The following is a 22,076-nucleotide window of genomic DNA, read 5'->3' as shown; positions in this document are numbered from 1 at the left end:
AGCTTCAGCTCTGATTGTTGAGTGCTATATAGACAAACAGAGAAGGCCTAAAACGGACTTCAAAATGATCCAGGAAGTTCCTTCTTTAGACATTGGTGCCATAGCACCAATATGCCATGTCCACATCCAAATCCCCCCATACATGGCTGCCAAAGCAAAATACATCAAGAGGTAGAATTACTGTAACATGTTGTGTATTAAATATCTGACTGTAAGCACTATATAGTGGCTGTGTTCAGACAATGGTTTAGCATATGAGAACAGACCTAGTCTGACTCGTGCCTTCTGCATTCCCCATGGAGAAGCCACTCACTATTTCTTAGCCTAACCTTCCTCACACGGTTGTTTTGAGGATTAAAAGGAAAGGGCGAGAAGCATAAGCACCACCTTGTGTTCTCTGGAGAAAAAAGTGGGAGATAAGTGTAATAAATAAAGGAATAATCCTAAAGTGGAGAAGCAGTTCTTGGCATCAGGCAACAACATATCTAAGCTTGCAGAATGCAAGCTGTGCGTAATAGTATAATATGCATTCATAACAAATTACAAGTTTCAAGATTATAATTTAGATCAGTCAAAAGACATTCCTGCAGACTGTTGTTGTTGGCATCTGTCTGTCTCAGGAGACAATGGAAGAGTGTGCCTTCAGGGGTAAAGTCAAACTATTGGAAAGTTACAGTGGCTGCTATGGCTGTAGAGATCGATACGGGAGAAACAGATTTTATTGCAGGTGGGGCAGATGATGGCATCCAGTTTTGCTGCTACATGTGCACCATAGTGTTTCTTCTCTATGCTCTCCTCCCAGCGGTCATTCCTTCCCTGGTCACTACTGTGGATACACAACTTAACTGTCTGTCTCCAAAATGTAACATTCTTCAAACCGTAACAGTAGAATTATAAGCAGAATACAAGGTATGATAATAGAAATGCTTCATTATTCATTTGATTCCAAAGGTAAAAGCAATTTCACACAAATCTTCTGCAGTTCTTACAATCTTAGCAATACAAAGCTGCACATATTAAATATAACCTATTGCATATAAAATTGAAGAGACAGCTGAGTTTTTAATATTTTCAATAGTTTTAGTGTCTTCAGAAGCATAAGTAGAGAATGCTTTTGTACAATACTGACTTTTATTTGATTGTTAGTTTTAATACACATATACAAAGTATTCTGCACTGGTTTATGCTGAGGTGTGCAATCATGATATATTTATGAAGTTTGAGAGAAATTCCTCCCTCTTTCCCTCCCACCCTATCCGATTCATTATCTACAATAAAGTCCTTGCAAAGTTTTCGAGAATTCTGGATGTTTCTCTGTTCTCTGAAAGTTCCAGAACAACAACCTGAATACAGGGGTTATTTATTTTAATTCTTGGGAGCTTTCTGGCCATGTATATTCATATCTGCACATGCAGCTTCCATCTCTTTTAAACAAGCAATCTGCTATTCAGACAGAAAGGTGCCAGACGACAAGGAAAGCACTGGAGTGAATTACAAATTCCCTGTTTTTGCTGCAATATTCAAAACGTGAACTTCAAAGCTCACCTGTAGCAAGAGCTGAACATTCCAGGGGCTCCCCCCCCCCTCATTGCAGCACATCACCTCTGAGGGTATTCTCTCCATCCACTTGAGTTTCTTGTACATGAGGGGGCAGGGATGTGCACCCCCAGGCATTATTACCTCTGCCAGGAACGATCTCCCCTCACCCCCAGATGACATGCTTAGTCTAGAATACACCACACCTGCTCTGTGCACTGGCAGCATATTGAATGTTTGCTCTCCATGGCAAGAGAGAGGACATTCTCTGTGGTGGCATTATGGCACTGTGAAAGATTGTTCCACACTCAGGGAGCAGTCAAGCAGACAGCAGAGCAGCGTGGTGTTAATGTCGCCTTTAACAGAGAACGAGAGCAGAGAAGGAGGTGAAGGCTCAAACCGGTGTAAGGATTGACTAGATCGTTAGACATCTGGGGATGGAAACGGACATTTCTGAAATTAAACTGCTCTAAACCAGCTGCTATAAATATTAGGGGGGGGGTTGTGAGCTGAGATGAACAGCCTCTATTATCAAGGGACATTTTGTGAAGAAATATGAAGCCCAGTAATAAATAACTGTTGAAAAAGAAATGCAGGATAAAAATATGGGGGAAAGGAAGAAATAAAAAGTTTGAGTGTATTGACTTGCTTGTTGAAAGGAGAGGGAGAGGGAGAGGCAGTATGCCCTCTTCCACTAAACTAGGAAGACCCAACTAGTAAGGTCCAACTGGCCCTTGGTCGTCCCCTCCTCATATAATTGCATCAGTCACCTGTTGCCCTAATTCTGTGCAAGGATAAGATGAGACAATCATGCCCTATCCATTTCCCTCTCCAATCGGCCTCATAAACTGGCACCTCTGGCCCTAACTGTTGCCCTACGAAAAATTTCATCGCATGCCACTGCAGAGAAGGCACTGGTGGGCATACTGACACCAGCATGGATATATCCATAATGAAGAAATTCTATTTAAAATGAGTATTTTCTTGAATTTATCAACAGCTAAGCAATCTGCATAATTGATTTGAAATGCTCCCTTTCCTTCCAAACACTGTAACTCCCTACCTTATTCTCACTTCACCTCCAGATTTATTATGTGCAATTTTCACATGCTGTTTACCTTCATTTCCTGATGCTAAATAAATATGTTAATTAAAAAATTCAAATCCCTGATGCACACCCTGGAAACACTACAATTTATAATTAACTTATTTATTTCCAAATTTGTAAATCGAACACTCATACCAGTCTCTGTGAATTTAGATCAACAGATTTTCAACACTGCCAAAAACTGTTTACATTCTTTCATTAGTTTTAAATCCATGTAGTAATCTTCATATCCAAGCTCATTTGAGTTACCTTTTTCCATGAAGACTGCACTTGGTAGGTTATCAAAATAACGTAATGAACTCCAGACATCTATATCAGACAAAATACCTGCAGACGCTTAATCTTTTTAAAATTAAGCTGCTTCATCAGTTATGCAAATCTCTTACATTTTGCATCAGCAAACCAATGGGCCATAACAAGTCTGTGGACTCTAATAAAATGGTAGGTAATTAGAGACATTCACAGAAATTGCAGCACAGATGTTTATCTAAAGTGTTTGAGACTCTTCAACTTTTTTGATGCTTATATTTTTATACCCTTGTATTTGAAGAGTCAAATAATTTCCAGCCACTCGGTTTATAACATTGTAGAGCTTCTTCTTTTACAGTAAGCTAAAAATATTATATTGTCTAAACTGTTATTTCAAAAGTTCACTCAGAGTTAGTGATGAAACCTTGTATTCTGACAGAGTTCAACAGTGTTCTCCCTTTTCCCACGCAAAGTATCTTTAAACATATGGGTATTTGGCTTCATTGTTTTTAAAATAATTTCTATAGAATGTCTCCCTAAACTCTTCCCTGTGTGCTAGACTGTGCATTTATTAACTTACCCCCTTGTGTGCTGATGATACTTTTACAAGGGTCCTTTGGAAAAGCAAATCCAGAGCTTCTCACTTCCTTAATAAGACCTGGGCTTAAGGAAAGAGGTCCTTGTCAGTAAGACATAGAAATCCTTCAACTAACCAGACAACCTAGTGGTTTTGACCAGAGTTTTAACCTGACTGGGTTGGGGGGAAACTTTGTAAAAAGGGGGGTCTGCCAGCCTGTAGATAATGTTCCCTCCTGATTGCTCTCTGGGTGCAATACTTCAGCTTCACCAAGTCCAGCTGGGGTGTTATTAGATGTCGTATCTATCCTACTCCACTCCAAGGAAAAGAAAGAAAGAAAGAAAGAAAGAAAGAAAGAAAGAAAGAAAGAAAGAAAGAAAGAAAGAAAGAAAAGTCTCTCCCACCTTCCACAGCAAGTCAGCAGGACTTAGGAAATAGTGGTAGCTCCACTCAGGACTTTTTTTCAGCCAGAATTTGCCAGAACTCAGTTCCAGCACCTCTTAGGTGGGTGCCATTGCTATCATAAGAGAACAAGGAAGATGTTCATGATGAGTTCTGGCACCTCTTTTTCTAGAAAAATAGCACTGGCTCTACCACAGAATCTCCTACACACACACACACACACACACACACCAATCATTCTGCCATAGTTTCAGAAAATTACTTCAGTCACAGCTGTTGACTATTATGCTTCACAAAACAATGGAAATCCCTAAACTCTCAAATTTTTAAAAGACCGAATCAAAATCAGTAACAGGAAACCACTTTGTAAGCCAGCCTTAGAACCTGAAAAATCATTAGGTATAATTAAGGCAGGCTTCATGGACTTCCAGCTTAGTGACCTTCATGAAATTCCCTTATATGACAGACCATTCTTATTCCTCTTTTGTAGCATATATTATAGGTGGCTGAGGCTTAGTTGTCTACGCAACGCATCACATACTCTGGCCTTTGATTAATTTACCACAAGCATTTGAAACGCAGGCATTTTCTTGCAACAGCTTTATGAAATAAAGCTTAACAGCAACAAAAATAAGTAATTTTTGGCCTGCTATGTCATCTGTTATAATTAATATTCATGGTAGTAGATTCCTCTGTTGGATAAACATTGTAACATATCACAAGATTTGCAGTTCATCTGTTTTCATAGTCAAATAAGAACAGGAACAGCAAGTGCCTTGACACAGAACCACAAGCATTTTGCTGACATACAAACAAGAAATATTCATGGAAAGCTGACTTTTTCCGCAGTGTTATTCTGATGAATCTGTGTTTATGATGGATCCATTTCCTGCTCCTAGACACTTTTCCAGATGTATCTTACATGCTAACCCATCTGTGGTTTTATCCTGGATTAATCAGATATTTTACTCTCTCCTAGTTGTTTTGGCCTTCTGAATATAGAGCTGCAGAAAGTATTTTTTTCAAAGTTGTCTGGAACATATAGATATGTGGTTGCCAAGCTTTTGAGGCCGAGGGGTACATCTGGAATTTTGAGAGACTGTCATTGACACCAGTCACAAAATGGCTGCCACAAGGGGCACAAAATGGCTTCCCACAAAATTGGGAATACTCTTATTTTTTATAACAAAGCATGAATTGATTGGTTGACGTAATTGGTCGACATCATTCAAATCCGCATTCCGTCATGAATTTCACTGGGAGATTTAAGATCAATCACTGTCTCTCAGCCTTACTTACTTCACAGAATTGTTGTGAGGATATAATGGAATAGGGGAGAACAATGTATGCTGCCTTGAGCTGTGTGGAGATTATCATTATTATAATAAAATTTTAAAATATACACCCTTTTGGGCAAGAAAAAACAACAAGAGAAGCCTCAAGGAAAGAGGAAATGCAGCCCATTTGCTGCTGCCTCCCACACTGTAAATCAAAATGCAAGAAACAGCAAGAAGGCAGCCATTTCTCTGCTAGTCATCAAAATGGCCTCCAGAGCTAGGAGGAAGCTAAAAGAAGAAGGAAGACAAACCACAAGTACAAAACCATCCCTGACATCAGTCACATTCAGCAACAAGTGTAGACACAACTCTAACTAATTGAGTAATTGAGAATGGTAAATTACTGTCCCATCCCTCTTAATTAGAGAGGGGCATAAGTTTGCAGCCACTGTTCTTATCCTTTTCCACCACACTCCCAATTCTGCCTTTCTCTTTTCCCTTTTACCTCATCATAGTTATGATGGCCTAGCTCTTGAATTAGCTTGAATTATGTCACTACAACATAGGGCAAAGCACAGAGAAGTCCGTATCTGGGGACCATATAGGAAAGGGAAATCTGAAGACTTTGCATAATAGTTTGGACAACTGTCCTAAATTCTTTCCCCCCACAATAGCCTGGCAGCAACAATTCAGACGAAAATCCTAAGGGAGCACAGAAACCATTTTTGGCATTTCCCATGAGGTCAAATTTCAATTGTTTTTACAAAATTCAGCCACAAGAAATTGTGAACTAGAAAACCAGTGAGGTTGTAGGTGTGTCTCTTTGACGGTACATTCTAGTGCACTATACTTAGAAACAGGTTCCATTAAGCTCAATGGGATTTACTCCTAGGTGTAGAAATGTTGCCATAATTATGTTTATGGTGAATTTATTGTATACAGTCATACCTCGTTTTGTGGCCGGGATCCATTCCGGAGCCCCAGCCACTAGCCAAAAAGGACACAGGGCAAAGCGCCGCCCTTGTGCACAGAGCGATTTGTGCTTCTGCACATGGACAAGCAGAAAACCTGGAAGTAACCCGTTCCAGTACTTCTGGGTTTGCCACGGACGTTCGCCAGAATGGACGTTAGACAAAGCGGACGTTTGCGGAGGTATTACTGTATTTCTTGATCTTGGTTTTTGTTAGTAACTTATTATTATTATTGTGTAGTAATGTGGGATTTAAAGACCAGACATAGAAAATGTGACACTAGTCCAGGGGAATCACTGAAGCCACGTCCTTATTCACTTGGCTTAACTCTGGGATTGAGAAGTACTGTAAAAAAAAACTACGTCACAGAGTTGTGGAGTCTCAGGACCACCATTTCTCAGCGGCCCCTGCAGTACTCACCTGTGACCTAGAGAAGAGGCTTGGTTTCCTCACAAGGAGAAAGGACTAGAATCTGGGACCTGGCATGTAATTGCTGGTGAAGCTCCCGGGGGGCTCTCAAAGGGGGAGTGGAAGATCCTTAGTACTAATTTAGAAACAAATAAATAATGTAACTTTATGTTAATTTACATTTACTTGTGTGATACAAAGTGAATAGGAATTTTCAGATTAGAGTTTTGTTGATTATTGATCATAATTGCTAACAAGAAAATACAAAATGTGAGCGAAATATGCATGCTAAATGGTTATTGCCATCAAAGAAACATTTCACGTCCCAAATCCTAGCACTGTCTTTTTCATATAACCACAGTTTGTGCACAAAGGCAAATTAAATATTTCAATCAATATTAAGAGTATTGCTGTTTTTTAAAAAATATTTGTGTGTTAAAGCCTGTGCAAGATCTATGCTGGAGTGGACAACAGTTGCATAGCCTGTTCTTCACAGCCAGCTGGCATACTCTTCAGGGGTAACTGATGCATTAAATTGTAAAAATGATGCTTTTCTGTTGTTTTGGACAAACTATGAAAACAAGGAATTTGAGGGGCCAAATTTTCCTTGGCAAAGCTTCAGTCCTCATACTCCAATCCAGGTGAGGCTCCTAAAATGTATTTTCATTTTATTGAGAGGGAAAGGTTGAGGGGAAACATTAGGAAAAAAACATCTCCCTGTATGTTCTGCTTGACAAAATTATATTGAATGTGATTGAATTGTACTAGCACAAAAGCAGAGCTCAGTTTTAAAAATCAAGTAAACCAGTGTGTCTTGGCATTCTTAAAATGTGAGGAATGTCTAAAATAGTACTAGGATCTCTCTCTCTCTCTCTCTCTCTCTCACACACACACACACACACACACACCACTCACACCCTCCTTTACGTTACCCTGAGGATCAAATTAGACAGTAATGTGTCTAATATGCAAAGGATTTTTAAAATGCTAATTGTATCAGAGAGGGGGGACAGATAATTACTAGAATCAGAAAAGCCACAAAGATAACATATAAGCTTTTCCTCCTATGTTGTGGTAACTGAGGAAAAACCCTCTTCTGAACCTGCTGCAAACAAGGGATTTTCTCTCAATGCAACTACCTTCAGAGAAGGGATTTTCCACAAGAAAAAGGGGAAGAGAGAGTTAACTTCCCTCTTAATGCTTGCTCTGATCCTATTAATTATCAGTCCGCTCCCCCTTCCCAAAGCATTTTGCATTGTTTAAAACCTGCATGTGAAATGCAAAGACACATTTAATGTCACATCTAGTTGGACCCTGAGGTCATTGTAGAAAGGGCAGGAACAAATGAAATATTAAGTCTATACAACAATTTTCTATTATTATTAAATAATTGTTTTGAAACAACCAAATATATAAGCTTCTCGCTTCTTGATTAACTGCATATCTTTGAGATGTGCTGCTCTTACAGCACACTCCTGAGAGATGTTGACCATTAACGGCCAGCGACTATATTCAGCTAGGGCCACCCTTCGCAAATGTGGTGCCCTCCAGTTGTTTTGAACTGAAACTTCCACCATCTTTGACCACTGACTCTCCTGCTTGGAGCTGATGGACGCTGGCGGCCAACAACACCCAGAGGCCGCCATGTTGGGGAAGGCTGATCTAGGAAGTGCAGCAGCCAAGCAATTGGTCCATTTCATGACACACCTGGAAATTACTGGGTGAGGTCTCGCTTGGACTTATTCTGCAGGGTCGCCTCCAGTTCTTCCATTTGAAAATGGGAACTTGAGCTTCTAGAATAGAGAAATCAAAGGAACTGGATTTGTTACTAAACACTTCACTCCCGTTTAATTATAGAACTGATCTGGGGTTTTTTAAAAAATAAAAATAAAAATAAAGAAATACAGTGGTACCTCAGGTTAAGTACTTAATTCATTCCGGAGGTCCGTTCTTAACCTGAAACTGTTCTTAACCTGAAGCACCACTTTAGCTAATGGGGCCTCCTGCTGCCGCCGTGCCAGCAGAGCCTGATTTCTGTTCTTATCCTGAAGCAAAGTTCTGAACCTGAAGCACTATTTCTGGGTTAGCGGAGTGTGTCACCTGAAGCGTATGTAACCTGAAGCGTATGTAACCCGAGGTACCACTGTACTTGTTAATGAGTGGCATTAAAATGCTGTTAATAAATAAGGATAATTAAACCCTTCAAAACTATCTAGCACACCCTCATTTTAGATCATCCAAAAACTTCTGGAATGCCTATTTTTAGAGACCACAAGTGTTTCCTGCCTGATCTTTGACCTTGAACTAAGCAGTAAGATTATCAAGCCACTGCTACCAGTTACTAAACTCTGCCTCCCAAAATGCAAATGGGATGAAAGCAAGGCTGATTGTCAGCGACTTCTCTCATCCCATGGCCAGAGGCATAAAGATCAAAAGTAAAGAAGAAAAAGGAGCAGGGTCACAAGCTGTTGCATCAGCCAGTGACCTCCCCTTCAAACAGCATATACTGAAGATCACTAAAGTGGATTATTTCACTCTCAACACCCTTAACGACACTGAACAGTGAAACCACCAGCAAAAGGTTGAAAAGGGTAAAGTGGATTAACTTGAACCAGACAGTTAAATCTAAAATACGTGTGATCATATTTACATTCCATGGTAGAGTGTTTCAGTGCCCATCTCCACAGAGCAGCACTTCACAGCCATTTGTGATCACTCCATTTGTCTATTTGCACATTTGCTCATTTAAAATTTTCTCTTTGTTTTTCACACAAAAGCCCCATATTTAATTCTGCTCCCTTATCACCTCCCTCCCTCAATCTGCCCTCTCCTATCCTACCCCTCTTCACACGATATTCCTCCTGCCACAAATAACTGAAGGAGGAAAATAAGACAGGCTTTCAGAATAGTTCAAATCCATGTGTTATATCCCACACCTTGGGTTTTCGTTTTTGTTTAGGTATGATATAGTATCCTCAAACTCACAAGCTAGAGCAACAAGGGTCAGCCTTTGTGGGGTACATGTGATACAAAGAGGAAGTACAAAATACTAGACAGTACTACTCTACCGTGTGCCTCAGAACTACAGACCACTCCAAAAGTGTGAGAATGGTTTCTTCTTTAGTCTACTGATCCAGAGAGCAGGTGGCAGCACAATATGGGAGACTCTATGAAGGAGAACTGGAATGGCTGTAGCATAGCCAGGTAGCGGCAGACCTTGGGGCCTCTAATTCCAGTGGGACCCTCTGTGACACCAAATTTGGTGCTCCCCCTGCCTCTCGCCTTCTATTCTACACCATAGTTGTGACACCCCCAAGGCTTGTGCTAAATCTGCCTCTGAGCCAGGTCCAGTGAAGTGCCACAGTCTCCAATTGCCACCTGCTGCTGCTGAGCGCCTGGGTCCTGCTCTTTAAAAAAAAGAAGATACTTCCACATAATACAGTGGTACCTTGGGTTAAGAACTTAATTCGTTCCGGAGGTCCATTCTTAACCTGAAACTGTTCTTAACCTGAAGCACCACTTTAGCTAATGGGGCCTCCCGCTGCCGCCGCAGCACGATTTCTGTTCTCATCCTGAAGCAAAGTTCTTAACCCGAGGTACTATTTCTGGGTTAGCAGCGTCTGTAACCCGAAGCGTCTGTAACCCGAGGTACCACTGTATAATAAAATGGACCACAGTCCTAATGCACACATTTGCAAGGCAGAAAAATCACTTCCACCAGCAAATCTCTAACCCAATCTTCCCCTACACACACAATATTATTTTATGTTAATAGTAGTATTAGTAGTAGCACATTTATTACCTGCTCTTCACCAGCAGGTCCTAGGCCATGCTACATTTAATTGGGCCTGGAAATTAACCATTAGCCAATGCAGCTGGTTTATAACAGGGGTTATATGAGTTATAAGGCAACTGGCTAATGCATTTTGGACCTGTTGGAGTTTCCAAGTCATCTTCAAGGGAAGCCCTCATGGAGAGCTATTTGCAATAATCCAATTCGGAAGTTACCAGCACATGAAGTGCCATGACCAAGTCATATTTGATCAAAAGAAGCTGTTGCTGGCAAATCAGCCATAGCTAGAAATAGGCGCGCGCGCACACACACACACACACGCAGAGAGAGAGAGGATTTAACAATGTAAGATTGAGATAGAAAAAAAAATCTAATCAGTAATTGATCTGAAATAATAGGCCATGTAATATTGTTTTTATATAACATCAACATCCCGAGAGTGAAATACATTGATGTACCCAAGAAGCAACTTTTCACTTTCTTCCCACTCAGAGTTTACATTACAGTGTACCCGTTAAACATTTTCCTGAGGATAGAATTTAAAAAAAAAAAAAACCTGTAAATTGTAGCACCTTTAATTGAAATCTGCTGTATACATTTAAACTCATGGGATCACTTCGTGTTTGCCCACCAAAACTTGCAGATTTCTTTATCATCTGCAGACTTGTGTCTTCTCTTACAGCTCATTCATTTAAATGATTTGGGTTTATGAACGGTTAGCTTCCATTAAGGCAGATATAGCAGCAGTTATTCATGGGGAGGACCAGTTCAGACAGAACATTCACTTTTGTTCCCCCAGATCCAATAAAGAGCTCCAGCAATCCCAGTGCAATATGTTGCCTACAGATATTAGAAAAGGAGAAAGAAGTATTTTTGTTTTGGTCGGAAAGCAAGTTTATGAAGATAAGGAAATCAGTTTCAAAATTAATATCATTCTACTGTGGTAGGCTAAGATATTAAGACTGATGTGTGAAAAATCTACATCCATCATTGGTCCAGCTGAAACTGCGGTATTGTTTTTCGCTTGGGGAATGGGACTGAACACTGAACATAAATGCACCCAGCAGTATGCAAGTGATGTTGTATGAGAGCTGAGTGATGGCTGATGCATGATTCACACAACCTGCATGATACATCTTTTGTTTGGGGGTGGGTCAAGAAAGAATTGCTTAATTTTCTAATATTGCACAAGGAAACATAATCAGGATGCCAGTTTTCAAGGCCTGGTCCGCAGCCTCCAGCACATAAAGCATTACTACAAAGAGCCGCAGGATAGAAACTGGAACTTAAAAGACTTTTGTTTCACTGGGATTTTCTAAAAGGCGTTATGCCATAATCCTTGACACAAACCCAGAGTATACAGAGCTTATTAGACCTATTGCCCTCCTATCTACACCCTTGCCACATGGATTTTTCATTTGTGATAGATCCACGGGCTTTCTTCTTCTTCTTTTAGATAAGTCCTGATGGGCTGACCTATACTTCCATTACCTCCAAGATTATTGTGATGTCCTTGATGACAACTTGGAAGCCTTAGCTAGTCAAAATGCAGCGATGGGCAAATCTTAGTCCCTCCTGCTGGACTCACATTCCCTTTAGCCTCAGAAGTATGGCCAGTCATTGAGGATTATGGGAGTTGTAGTGCAGCAACACCTGGAGGCTCTCAGGTTAGCTTCTTTTGATCTAAAGCCTTTTGTGGCCTTGGACTCTCCTACCTTAAGGAGAACCTTTTCCAAAGCAGCCCACTCACCATTTGAAGTCAGGTGTCTGCCCATTCTGTCCATGTCACAGATCCAGACAGGAGCAGCAAAATAACATGGCCAGGCTATTTTGGTCCTGGCTACTGGAGGGATTAGGAAAGATTGCCTTTTGATACTGTTTTGGAAAGACTGTAAGGCTTTTTCTTTTCAGTAGAGCTTTCAAGGAGTGTTGAATTCTTTTGGTGGTCTTGTTTTTATTTGATTTTACTGTTCTTAGAAGTTACTTCAGAAAAGGATCAATGTTATGTGCTTTTAAAACAAAGTACAAAAAAGCAAAGTCAGGGCAAGCAAAGCATACAGTCTGGCTTTTGTTTTCCTTCAGATCCAGCTCAGGCGCAGCTAGGATTTAGAGTGCATGAACACTGGATGGCACTCAACTAAATAAATGTGTGAACAGAACAACTTCCACTTGCTCAATGGGACTTCCCCTGCGCTCCTCCCTAAACACAAGCTGTCTGCCATCCACAAATCTGCTCCTGAACAATTTTAGGGGACACAAAGGGGGAAGAGGGAAGTCTTATTGAGCAAGCATAAGTCATTCCACGGCTCCAAAGTGCTACTTTGTGTTGAATGCAACCCACTATATTGGAAAGGGTTTACAATACCCCCCTCACTCCCCAAAATAATGTCTAAATCCTTATGGTTTAAAATACATATTGTTCATAAGAAAGTCTAATTTCATTATTGAAATTAGACAGGATAGTAGAGAATCATGTGAATGTTGAATGGAATGGCCATGAAAGAATTATTAAAATTCAAATAACTATCTGTGTTTTAGAGTTCTTGTTGTCCCCACAGGCACTTTTATCACCACTGTGTAAACATTGGGATGAATATATGTATTTAGAGATATTTAGAAAGCTGTTTACAAATAATAATTTTAAAATATACATTTTCCACCTTGGGCCTCAAGCTATGGCCGTGCAAAACTGGCAACCAAGAATATAGTCCAAAGGCACATGAGGCCGCCATTTTGCTCAACGTAAATCAGGTCTGGGTCTGGTGACAGCCTAGATGGGTGACCATCCTGGGTCCCATGACCGAAGGAATGCAGGATAGGAATGCCAGAAAATAAATGAGAACAAAGTAGAAGGAACTGGGAATAGCAAAAAATGTAAAATTTCTCACATGTGCAGCAACGGTGCTCACAAACACATATCAATAATTCCTTCCCACGACCAAGAAGTGCTCATTAATACCTCTTATTAACTGAAGTAAGGTGAAGCTTAAAACATAGGCTAGCTCTGCCCTCTTCTGGACGCATATTGTGAGCAACAAAATTTCACAAAAATAAGAGCTATTCCAATTTTAGAAGAACTAAACATCATATTAGAATATTAATTTTAAAAAACAACACTCAAGGTATGGCCTTTATAAAAAATGTATATCAGGATAAAGTTATTCAAAGATACGATGAGTGGCAAAGCATAAAAAGTTTCCATTCAATAAACTTGTATATATAAAGGCAACATCTTCAAGAGCTAATATTCTAATACTCTACAGGTTGAAGGTATTTCACTACACATCTGCAAGGCTGAAATCCTACACCAAAGTGTAAGCCTCACTGACTACAGTGGAGTTTATTTTTGAGTAGATGCGTAAGACTGCCCTATAAAAATCTCTTAAGACAGTCTGTGGTTATGAGTCCCAGACAATTCATCATCATTGCTCTGGAGTACATTGCAACCACAGGCAATTCCAAAAGCGATGGCAACTCCACTTAGGCATCACACGTTCATGAGAATGTTTCTACATTTTGCAGCGGTCTTTAGGACAAGGGCAGGGAACCAACCAGAAATTATTGCCAGCCTATGCCTTGTATCCTCCTGTGACAGATGTAGTGACAGCAAGTTGGTCGTGCTCATTCTTTCCTAATAACTCCCACAGGTAGTGATAGACATCTGTTCCGTCTGTGGAAAAAGTCTCAGATGCAGAACCCTGTCACTTAGTGAAGAACTGTCTAAAATGGGGGGGGGGGAGAATTCCATGTGAGCCTTCCCTCTCTTGTGCTCAAGAGGCATCTATGGGCTTCTCCTGCCCCATCCATATGCCTAGTGTGCAAACATATTCATGGCCTCACATGTGGCTCATTTACACATTTAACTGTTCAAAGAATCCAGCGACACATAGAGCTTTTGCCCTGGGATTCTCAGAGTCTCTCTCTGTGGAACAGAGAGTTATTGCTATTAGTAGTGGCACTGGTGCTGTTTACATGATTTCCAGAGGTGAAGGAAAGAGCGAGTTCGACAAGAGTTGTTAGCACTCATTCAACAACCATTTGATCCTCTGAAGATGCATCAACATATCCACTTGATCATGAATGAAAAAGGCTCTCCTGGCATGATGGGTGAGCTGGGCGGCTTTGATCTACACACATCTGGATACTAGGTACAGAGCGCCAGACTAGACTGAGAGATTGAGGCGTGTGGGGATGGGGAGGTGGGGGGGGTGTCTTGCCTTCCATACTTAACACGATTGCCAGCTTAACATTCATAGCTATGCAAGCTGAATACAATTCAAAATCACAGTTAATTACAAAGCACCATATTATGTTTTATCGTTGTGAGAACAGTCACTGCCACAGCACCCCTCTGGACAACCTGTTTATTGACCGTTCATTCCAATTTGCTGTAGGGTGTTGATAGGGCTTCCTGGTAATCACTTATTCGTCCCAAACATCTCAGTACATTTCCCATCAGTCTCCTAACCACACCAAAAAAAAAAACCAGCGGTGATTTTATAAGTGGATTTGTTGTGCAAAAGCAACAGAGCACTTTGATCCACTTTAATTGTGGAAACTTAGATTTTCAGTGTCCATAAGCAAAGCAGGACAAATGCTCATTTTCATGAAACCTCCCCACACAGCAAGTTTCCCAAGTATGCAGAAATCACTCTCCGTTTTTTGTGATCCTGTTTCACTTCCAAACTTATATGTGATCAACCCCGTTTATATGGAACTGTATGCAGTTCTTCCTTGATTCCAATCTTGCCTCCTGAAGCCCAAAATGAATGCCATCAGTTCTGGAGTGGCCCTCAGGATGCACAATTCCTCTTTTGTCGACTGTGGAGGTTCTTTAAAGGTAAAGGTAAAGGGACCCCTGACCGTTAGGTCCAGTCATGGACGACTCTGGGGCTGCGGCACTCATCTCGCTTTACTGGCCGAGGGAACCAGCGTACAGCTTCCGGGTCATGCGGCCAGCATGACTAAGCCGCTTCTGGCAAACTAGAGCAGTGCATGGAAACGCCGTTTACCTTCCCGCAGGAGCGGTACCTATTTATCTACTTGCACTTTGATTCTTTAAGCGATCTTTAAGCGGGGTTAAATAGTGGCACCTAATGGCAGTTAACAGCAATACACACTTTGGTGCTAATTGACTGTTAACATTTTAATTGCAAAGGTAGAACTCTTGGTAAATTCATCCAGTTAGAATACTAAATTTTGGAGTCACCCAAACACTTGCCTAGTTCGTAAGAGGAAAGTAATTTCCCCTCCCCTTCCCCTGACATAGCAGCCAAAAATAAAAAGGAAAAGGGCATCTAGCTATCACAATTAGGAGCAAGCACTTAGGTTAATTAAAACATCCTACTCTTTCCCAGTTACAATGTGTGACTGACATGATCATCTAAAATTTTAATTTTCTCTTAAAATAGAACAGTTAATAAGCCTCCCATAAACCTTTCAGACCAAAGAGCTTCAGCACACCAGGACACCCGGGCAGAATTGAAAAATGCAGGTAGGAGGATAGTATGCATCACACAGGGACCTGACTTGCTTTATTTATACATCACATGTGAGATCAAAGTGATACGGTAGCGTGGGAGGGGTTACCATGCATTTGGATTCTGTGCAAATCTGTTGTTTCAGAGAGAAATGAGTTGAAATGGGGAAATCTTATCCAGTTTCTCTGTTCTGTGTGTCATTTGGCACCCTGCTCCTTCTCTACATCCTTTAAATGGACTGGCCATTTTGCATTTGTATCAGGGGCTCAAACTAATACCCCTCATGTGCTGAAAGGAAGGCGGGGAAGAGCCCATCAGCCCCTTCCTGCCATACCCACTGGCATTACAGCCCCTCACATTTGGCAAGGATGAGAAAGGCTGTGTGTGCATATCAATGTGCAATGAGCTCTTTCATTTAAATTGGGGGGGGGTCCTCATATTCAGTTCATGTGTTGATCTGTACCTAGGGTTGTCAATTGCCTGCTGTGGGGGTACATGCTTTGAAAGTTTGAAGGGGGTCAAGCTGAACCCACCTACCATTAGGCTGCCTCTCACTCTTTCTGGACCCGCGCCCTAAGCCAAGTATTCCCTATACAGTGGTACCTTGGGTTAAGAACTTAATTCGTTCCGGAGGTCCGTTCTTAACCTGAAACTGTTCTTAACCTGAAGCACCACTTTAGCTAATAGGGCCTCCCGCTGCTGCAGCGCCGCCGCCGCCGCGCGATTTCTGTTCTCATCCTGAAGCAAAGTTCTGAACCTGAGGTACTATTTCTGGGTTAGCGCGGAGCAGGGACTCACTTCCACAGGGCCAAAAATCGCATCTGCGCAGACGCAGGTGTCAGAAATCGCATCTGCGCAGACGTGATCCGGACCACAGAGCGATCTCCACGGGAGTGAAACGGCCCAGGCGAGGTAAACCTTGCCAACCCCTGCACTAGTCCATCTTCACTCCCCAAGTATCCATTTAGTTGTAAACGGGGATGAGGGAGAAATTCAATTAAAGCACGCACTTAAAGGCAAACCTACATAATTCACACTTTCCTAAACAATATGTACACTGAAAATAGCCCTTCTTTGAAATTCACATATGAATTTCATGAACACGTGTTATATTAGGGAGAGTTGCTTTGCAAAAATGTGCATATTACGCAAAACTGCATACCAAAAATGTGTCTATTACGAGAAAGTCACACTAAAATGCTGATGAATCTTCATGGGGACTTTTCTTTTAAAATCACAGATAAGGAAATGTGGAGCACGGAATTTAAGACTGGGGGAAATGAGAAACAGAGAGAAACCAAAACTGACAAATTCATGCATCCCTATTTGCAAACCAGCTGGTTTCTGTATTCTGAAATGCACATTGTTGTTTTAAATCTGAACAATGTCTATGTACATTGGTAGTAAACCACTAATGGGAATAGGTTTCCTTCTCTTCCGAGACATGGAACCATCGAACCTTCCATTAATACAGGAAGCTTCTAATGGTTCAGACTCTCTCTTTTTCCCAGTATGGCTTACTCCAACTGGCAGTGACGCTCCAGCAGAAGCCTTTTCAGCTACTGATGGTGGCATGCTAAGCAGAAACTGTATCTTGGCTGTTATGCAGTACAATGTCAGTGTGAAGATTTAAAGCCAAACATGTACTGCAAAAAAGAGAAGAGAATACCATCATTCTTTTCCACATATTTCTTTCATAACCATGAAGTTTCGTGGCCTTTAGCTATTCTGCCACAGAGGAAGTACTACTGAAACAAGACGACGTTTCAGGAGCAGCGACTTAAAATGCAGGTGTTTTTTGTGTTTGTTGCTTTCACGGACAGGTGCCCCACTAGAAATAAGTGACCTTTCAACCACGTCCAGATAAGCGCCTGTCAACTTTGTACAGAATAAAAGTCCTAAAGGGCGGTGGGGAAAGGGGGGAGCGGCAACACTGGGCATATCATTTGGTGCTCTTGCAAGAGCAGATATTATAATCAAATTCCCTTACTCCCCCACCCCCACCCCCCAAGCTTGAGCCTGGCTTTCAAACCATTCTATATTAAGCAACTACATGCTTCACTTTCAAAGCGGAGGTTAGAGATATCCCTGCCACTTACATCATTGTTTCTATGGCAACTAAACGTACTTCAGAAAGACAGACTGTATGGTTTTGGTCCGGTTAAAATAAACAGAAAGCCCCAAAAGGGAGGCATGGAAGCTGGGAAGACTTTGCTGTTAGTTCAGGGATATGCATCACTCCTGAGCAACAGAAAGAATTCCTGGTGGATGCCAAATGCTTTTTCTAATTTTATACAGCATCCATCACCATTCCTTGTTTCTGCTGCCTATTTTGTTAATTAAAAGAAAAAGATGGCTTCCCCCCCCTTCCTGAAAGACATGTTACTATGGAAACAATGGATTTGCTTGATATAGATATCCCTTGGGTTCGCCCTGAGTAAGAAATGAAGCTAAATAAAAGGGCAAGGCAAGCAACAGGGAGTCGATATAGAAGCTGGTGGAGAACCCAGCGTTAAAAAACACCGAAACATAATGCACTTACAAGGAGGCTCAGCATATTTGTGGCAGGTGTACAACTGGGGGTAGGAAGTCTTTCCACAAATAATCATAGAATTGTAGAGTTGGAAGGGATCACCAAGGGTCATCTAGTCCAACCCCCTGTAATGCAGGAATGCTGCCCACCGTGGTTCCTGGGTGGGCTTGAACCACCAGCAATGGGTCAGCCACATGCACTGACCCATTGTGCCACAAGAGGGTAATAGTAATACAATAGGCACAGGTTAGAGTTTAAAAGTGGGTTTAAAACTCGAAACTTAGAATCTGTATTCCCTATTACACTTTAGCCTAGGGGTCGAGAAATCTGGCTGCCAACCCCAAACCTCCTCCCTCCCTGCTTTTTAAAGGCTTTTCACATGAAGGAAACAACTGTGTCAGTGTTGTGCACCATCACTGAATAGCAGTAAGGCAAGTTTCCCTCATACTCACAGAGACCAACTTACACTGGCTTATTTAGCCAGTTTATTCCAGTCCTCCTCCTCCATCACAATATGCAGATCTTCCTCCCAGGCGCTTTTCGATCCTAATAGTGGAGCAGTCTGTATCGCCTGTAATATTTTTTATAACACAAAGACAACTCCCATATCCTCACTACCCCTACCATAATCACAATTTGCTCAAAATTTGTCAATGGACTGCATGGGAATTGGCATTTTGGTCAATAAGGTTACAGAACTCTGGACAACTATTAATCATTATACAAGATGCAGATTTCCTCTTTTTCATATCAAAGGTACAAATTCATTTGATATGAACATCCCCTTTATTTTTGATTCGTGTATTGTTTTATCCATCTTCTTCTGTTCAAATAAAATAGAATTGTTTAAAGAAGGGAACTAGGTAGTCTGAGAGTTTCCTGAAAATGATTCAGTTTAAAGGCCCAAAGTACAGCATAATTCATGTATGGTATGTGTTGTGGAGCCTGTTCCTCCTGATGTGTTTAAGAAGAGTTGTCACTACATTAATGCGCCCCCTTCCTCTCAAGCTCTCACCTCCTGGAATTGACAAGATAAAATGGCTTTTCTATACCAAAAGGAAACAAGGGAATAGAAACTAATTTTCCTCTAAAGATAAAGTTGAATATGACAACTTTTGAGTACTTATAAAATATCATTAAAAAAATCCTGACTAGTGTCAATAGTTATATTTTGATGGCAGATGCCAGTGCATTTTATGTTATTGGCCCCCAAACTGAACAGAGTAGGTTATACACTGAAAAAGAAACTGATATGACATTTTAAAAGCAAGCACAGTGTGTAGTTGGTTAAGGATTTAATCCTATGGTCCTTGGGAGGGTAGCTCAGGGTCCAGAGGCTCTGATTTCAGAGGGAGATCCGATGTCCGAGCCTGCCACTCTGCCACCTCCTCTGTTGTCACTGCCCAGCAATGACACTGCCCAGTTCTGTTGGTAGAGCCAAAAAAGGGTCATGTTGCAATGTGGTTTCGATGCAAACCAAGAACAGTCCCCAGGAATATCCTTAAACCTTGGGGGGGGGGATTAGACATGTTTCTGAAACAGGATGAATTTTAAATAAATGAATGAATGAAGTTAAGGAAGGAGTGCAGCTATGTTCCTTTGCCTTCACTTCCATCCTGCTAGCTCCAGCTTTTTCCTTACACACACCTAAGGACTGCAGACTAAGTGAATTAAACCCTCATTATGCCTTCTACTCATCTTTTCTCATAAACACACAGAAGTCAATACACCCAAGTATGAACCATGTGCACAGTCCTGTTCACCACGACTTATTTTAATCATTTGTTTTAGGCTGGCTTTCATGTGGGGTCCAGATCTTCCATGTGTGTGATTAGCCGTCACAGCAAAACACACTAAAAATGTTAATTACTGAATACTGCTATTCTGTTTCGAAACTGAATAGCTTCTAAACATAAACTTTCACTCACTTTTGAATGGAGTATATCTCATATTCTGCAGCAAACAAGCTTTCTGCCTGCCTTCTGAGCAGTTAACCTAGAAGCATATCAACATTGTATGAGAGATGCAAGAAGAAATCCACTGGTGAAGCCCAAGTTTTCCATAAAAGTTTATGAGAACAAAAAAGCACCTCCTTGTCCCAATTATAGAGAAAAAGAAAATTATAACAAGCCAAAGGTGAGGCATGTAATTGAACACAGAAATATATGCTTTAATTTTAAATTCTCGATGTTATTGCACCTAAAGTCAAAGGTTTAACACATAAAACCAAAACAAAAGCATTTAATGTGCTGCTGTGAAAGTTTTAAAACTAAAAGTACTCGATGTTTCTCCCCCTATAAATGTATTTCTCGATTTTATGTCTACATATTAGCATTTTAATGTCCCATTGATTTTGATCTATGCAGCATGCAAAAGCAAAGTAGTATATCTTACAAATTCTCTTGCATCAAACTTTAAAATGCTTTACATACTAAAATGAGGGCAAATGAAGACAAGTACTATTTTGACGTGCGTTATCTCCAAGTTTTATATCTCTGCCAAAACAGTATGCATTCTTTCTGTACAACGCTGCAGCTGAATCATGCACTTAAATGCTTTCCTTTCGACAGTAATTCCCATAGGTATGATTGCATATAGTCATCGGCAATTTCAGTTTTAGGAACATCAATCCTGTATTACTCCCCTGAGGTCTGGATGATTGCTGCATAGTTTCATGACGTAGTAGGAAAACAAGGGAAGTCTGCACAGTCAAAGGTTACTTCTAAATATAAGGAACAGCCAACACTGGGGTCAAAAAGTTTCTTTTCTCCAAAATTCCAGGGAAGTACTCAGGGTCAAGTCTGCTACCATGAAAACAAAAGCATGGCACCTTAAAAAGTAAGCTTGCGGTAGCACAAGTGGAAGGCGGCTTGTTCAACCCCTTTTCTCTTTTGCTCCTCTCTGCACCCCTGAAAAATGCTTTTTAGGGACTGGGAGGCCTCCTGAACTATAGGGCCTGCATCATATTGGGCTGCTAGGGGAGAGGGGAATCTCCCAAACGTGGGCAGAGAGATCTTGTGTCAGTTAGCTGTACACATACAAGAAACACATCACTAGCTTCATTTAGGGCACCTTCCTCTTTCACAAACAATTGAGCGACCATGATGGTCAGCAGAAGTTATTGGATATTGTCAAGCTTCATACTGTCCTTCACAACATAGTATTTATAAATATAAATAAAAAGAGCAGAGCAGAAGCGATGCTCCTCAACATACTTCCTGAAATCCTAAAAAATGGGATGAAGTAAGTCCTAAAGGTAAAGGTAAAATGTACCCCTGCCCGTACGGGCCAGTCTTGCCAGACTCTAGGGTTGTGCGCTCATCTCACTCTATAGGCCGGGAGCCAGCGCTGTCCGCAGACACTTCCGGGTCACATGGCCAGCGTGACAAGCTGCATCTGGTGAGCCAGCGCAGCACACGGAACGCCGTTTACCTTCCCGCTGGTAAGCGGTCCCTATTTATCTACTTGCACCCGGAGGTGCTTTCGAACTGCTAGGTTGGCAGGTGCTGGGACCGAATGACGGGAGCGCACCCCGCCACGGGGATTCGAACCGCCGACCATGCGATCGGCAAGTCCTAGGCGCTGAGGTTTTACCCACAGCGCCACCCGCGTCCCGAAGTAAGTCCTAGTGAACATCAAATTACCAAGTAGACTTGTTTACCTTTAAGGGTAGATCCTCCCAAGGCAACTATGTGCATAACAATTACACTATTGATATTGTTAATATAGATTTTGGGCTTCT

This window comes from Podarcis filfolensis (genome assembly GCF_964270895.1).
Source record: "Podarcis filfolensis genome assembly, chromosome: 10".
NCBI lineage: Eukaryota > Metazoa > Chordata > Lepidosauria > Squamata > Lacertidae > Podarcis > Podarcis filfolensis.
Note: the sequence above shows the minus strand (reverse complement) of the source record.